The 4,790-nt window shown below is 43.6% G+C and overlaps 1 pseudogene; it reads right to left on the bottom strand.

The window, feature by feature from the left end:
• Positions 1 to 2,045: 2,045 nt before the first annotated feature.
• On the bottom strand, positions 2,046 to 3,344 carry LOC101048500 (axin interactor, dorsalization-associated protein-like; annotated as a pseudogene).
• Positions 3,345 to 4,790: the final 1,446 nt, after the last annotated feature.

Genomic DNA, 4,790 nt, shown 5'->3' on the forward strand with positions numbered 1-4,790 from the left:
GTCCCCTCTTTCTTGTTTCTCTCACCTAGTTGTGACTCCTGGCCTCTCCTGCTCAACACCTTCAAACTCTTTCTGTTCTTGCATTCTGACTGTGCGTCTCAACGTTTTCAAAATCTTTGATTGCAGCCTTCTTTCATATTTAGTTGGAAGTAATGAAGAAACTTTTTATTAATGACTCCAGTCATTCATAAAAATGAAACATCAGTTTGACTGGTGTCTCCTGAATCCCCTGATATCATAATCTGGCGGTTTATCTGAACTGGGGATTATTCAAACCAGTTTGGCAATTCTGGTTGTCTCAATAAATAAACCACAGATGTCCTTGAATACTGACTAGTAAATACGTCTTTGTAATGGGTCCTTTGTACTATTTGAGAAGTGAGTAAACATAGTTACTAAGGCTAGAATCTAAGCTAAATATTCAAACCAAAAATTTTAGAGTAACAAAGAATAAAGCAAAATGGAATGTGAAGGGAAATGAATTCCAAGTCAAAGGAAAGAAAAAGGAAAAGGAGGAAAGACAAAACTATAAATATAGACACCCAAAAAGAAGTTAAAAATACAGGCAGAATTGAAAGCAAATAGAACATAATCTAAATTTGTAAATTTGCAATCAGTTGTAAATGTGTAAATGGACTCTCCCACTAAAAGGTGATCTGAGTAACAGATGTAGCTCTATGTTGTTCACAGTTGATATGGTTTGGCTGTGTTACTGCCCAAATCTCATCTTGAATTTTACTCCCATAATTCCCACATGTTGTGGGAGGGACCGGCTGGAGATAATTTGAATCATAATAGCAGTTTGCCCCCATACTCTTCTCGTGGTAGTGAGTAAGTCTCACGAGATCTGATGGTTTTATCAGGGATTTCTGCTTTTGCATCTTTCTCATTTTTTCTTACTGCTGCCATGTAAGTAGTGCCAGATTCTGAGCCCCAGTCCCCTGCCCGCCACGTGAAACTGTAAGTCCAATTTAACTTATTTTTCTTTCCAGTCTTGGCTTGTCCGTCAGCAGTGTGAAAATGGACTAATACAGTAAATTGATACCAGCAGAGTGGGACGTTGGTAAAAAGATACCTGAAAATGTAGAAGCAACTTTGAAATTGGGGATCAGGCAGTGGTTGGAACAGTTTAGAGGGCTCGGGAGAAGACAGGAAAATGTGGAAAAATTTGGAACCTCCTAAAAGACTTGTTGAATGGTTTTGATAAAAATGCTGATAGTGATATAAACAATAAGGTCCAGGCTGAGGTAGTCTTAGATGGAGATGAGGAACTTGGTGGGAACCGGAGCAAAGGTTGATTCTTGTTATGTCTTAGTAAAAAGACTGGTGGCATTTTGCCCCTGCCCTAGAGATCTGTGGAACTTTGAACTTGAGCGCAATGATTTAAGGTATCTGGTGGAAGAAATTTCTAAGCAGCAAAGCATTCAAAGGGTGACTTGGGTGCTGTTAAGAGCATTCCATTTTAAAAGGGCAAAAGAGCATAAAAGTTCAGACAATTTGCAGCCCGATGATCAGTAGAAAAGAAAAACCCATTTTCTGAGGAGAAATGCAATCTGGCTGCAGAAATTTGCATAAGTAACAAGGAGCTGAATGTTAATGCCAAAGACAATGTGAAAAATGTCTCCAGGGCATGTCATAAGTCTTTGAGGCTACCCCTCTCATCACAGACCCAGAAGCCTAATAGTTTTGTGGTCTGGGTCCAGGGTCCCCATTCTGTGTCCAGCATAGGGACTTGGTACCCTTCGTCCCAGCTGCTCCCACCATTGCTAAAAGGGGCCAAGGTACAGCTCGGCCCATGGTTTCAAAGGGGGCAAGCCCTAACCCTTGGCAGCTTCCATGTGGTGATGAGCTTGAGGGTGCACAGAATTCAAGAATTGAGGTATGGGAACCTCCACCTAGATTTCAGAAGATGTATGGAAACTCTGGCCTACTGATACGGGTATGGCACACTTCCTGCCTACTAAGAGTGAAAGTGATACACAGAGCTAAGGTGGTTTCTAATGAGTAATAAAATTCACAAAAGTTCCGAATTATTCATGTCAGAATCATTCATTGTGCAAAGTTTGATGTATTAATAAATGAAGATCAAGTGGTTTCTTGGTCTGTAATTGCAATTTCATTTTTTAAAGTCAGTAGGTTTCTTGTATAGTTCTATTACAAGTGGCCCAGGCTTAATTACATCCATCTTCATGAAGGCAGAACACTTAGTGCTGGTAAACATTTTGTAGGCTTGTAGTCTTTGAATTTAAAGGAGACAGCTACACCTTTGGTTAATTTTTAAATATAATTCTGCAGCTCAATGTTCATTAAAATGAACATATGTATCTTCTTTTCTTAAAGCTACAGGAGTATCTTGCACAGTACTTAAATCTATGTCATTCAGCTCCTTTCTACTAACTGTAATATAACGTGTTTCAGACTAATTTTCTCAGTTCTAATAATGGGTAACACTGCTTCTGATTCTGAGGGCAACTTTGGTAATAAAGTATTGATACGTGATTCTTAGCATATTTTAGACCAGTTTTCTTAGTTCTTGTAGTGGGTAACACTGCTCTTGGGTCTGATAGCAACTTTGGTAATAAAAGCGTGATATGGTTTGCTCTGTGTCCCCACACAAATCTCATCTTGAATTGTACTCCCACAATTCCCACTAGTTATGGGAGGGACCTGGTGGGAGACAATTGAATCATGGTGGTGGTTTCCTCATACTATTCTCGTGTTAGTAAATAAGTCTCACGAGATCTGATGGTTTTATCAGGGGCTTTTCCTTTTGTGTCTTCCTTATTCTCTCTTTGCCTGCTACCATCTGTGTAACACGGGTCTTGCTCCTCCTTGCCTTCCACATGATTGTGAGGCTTCCTCAGCCATGTGGAACTGTAAGTCCAATTAAACCTCTTTCTTTTGTAAATTGCCCAGTCTCAGGTATGTCTGATCAGCACCATGAAAACAAACTAATACAAGCAATAAAGTGCCAGGAACTCCAGCAGGAAAATAATCAGGAGATCCTGTGCCAGCACCAACCTGTTCTTCATCTTCTTCAAATTCCAAATGCTGTTTTTCACCAGGTACTAAAGTTCTTTTTAACGGAATAGGCTGAACATCAAATGGAAATTCTTTATTATATGTAAAAATATTCTTTAGTATCGGTTCTAGCTTCTTCAGGTCCTCCAGTTTCCATTCTTTTTGAGACTGTGTGAAGCGTAAAGCTGCACTTCACAATTCCTAGCATGTGGCAACATTGCCTGTGGTTTTCTTTTGTTCTTCTGTGAATTCTCATGTTGAGCTTGTGCCTCTTTTTGTAGAAGTCTTGTTAATATCTAACATTTGTCTATTACTTCCACCATGTGGCTCCAAGAGACAAAGCTGGTGCCTCTCCTAAAACTGGTTCCCAGTGCCATAGTAGACTCTGGGTCACAAAGTTGACCAGTCCTTACCCCATCCCCTCCTGTTCCTACCCCAGTGAGGCTGGGCTTTTAGGCACCATCCTGGCTGGGCCTGACCCCAGTATTGACAGGGCCAGGAGGAACCACTATAGCAAACTCTGCCACCCTCCAAGGAGCCACACAAGCTTATGTGCAACCACTCTTCTCTTCTTTTCTCTCTCTCTTTCTTCTTAGTGTGATTGTGGTATTTATTTGGAACATAGTAGGTTTCTTTGTTTCACAATGCTTTGAGTTTTTGTTCCCCCTTCCCATGCTTACTGATTAATCTTACATTTCTAATATGTGGGATAAATACTTTAAAAGCCAAAACTATACAAAAGGAGGAAGAGCTTCAAGATGCTTGACTAGAGGCATCTGGAACTGCCACCTCCACAAAGAAGAACCAACATAGTGAGTAGATAATCACACTTTGAATGGACCATTAAAAAGAACACTGGATCAACAGAGAAGTGGCAAGAACACTTACAGCAAGGAAGAATTGAGGCAGCCTGCTGGGCTGGATCCTTTGGGAGCCTAGGGGTGCTCCTCGATGTAGGACAGAGTAGGTGTGTGATCCCAGCAGTCCACGTTCTCACCACAGGCTCCTGCAATCCCAGCCTCAGGAAAGCTCCTTCATCCACCCCAGACTTAACAGAGGGCGCAGCCTGGAGGCCGCAGGATGGCATTGTTCCAGAGGGGACAGGGGACGCCAACGCTGGATACATCATCCCTGCAACAGCTCAGCACCATACAGAGAGTTCAGTTCCCACCGAAGCGCATCCTGCCTGGGGGCCCCAATAGCCCTGTGCTCACACATCCTCCACACATCAATATTCCCTGCCTGCAGCGCCTGCTGTGACTGGCTGGTGCTGTTGCTGCCAGGGCTGAAGCGTGGTGAACCATTCCAAAGACTCGGTGAACCATTCCAAAGACTCCACTGACCCTACTGCCCCCAGCAGTGAAGAAGCTATACATTTTCACATGCCCTGAAGACAAATTCCCCTATCCACAGGAGCTGCTACAGCAGCCAGGGCCAAAGCCTGAGCAAAGTGTGAGCTCCCCAGCCACCTGCATAGAACTACTGCCACTGAAAACAACCCCACTTCACCTGGGTCCTAGGGATCACCCTGCTCCTGCCTACCACAGCCCCTGCAGGCACCACTGAGGGCCCTTCGGTCAGGTCCACCGGGCTGGCTCAGCACCTCCAGTGCCAGAGCATGCTGTCCCATCTGGGGACCTAGGAGCCACTCAGTGCTCAGTTGAGTCACCATTGGTGTCACCTGAGCACTCCTGTCAGGGCCCTGGGAATGGGCTCTCAGCCCATCACAGCCAACACCAGCACCAGTGTGGATAGCTTGGGAGCCAAGG

Source organism: Saimiri boliviensis, chromosome 13, assembly GCF_048565385.1.
Source record: "Saimiri boliviensis isolate mSaiBol1 chromosome 13, mSaiBol1.pri, whole genome shotgun sequence".
Taxonomy (NCBI): Eukaryota; Metazoa; Chordata; class Mammalia; order Primates; family Cebidae; genus Saimiri; species Saimiri boliviensis.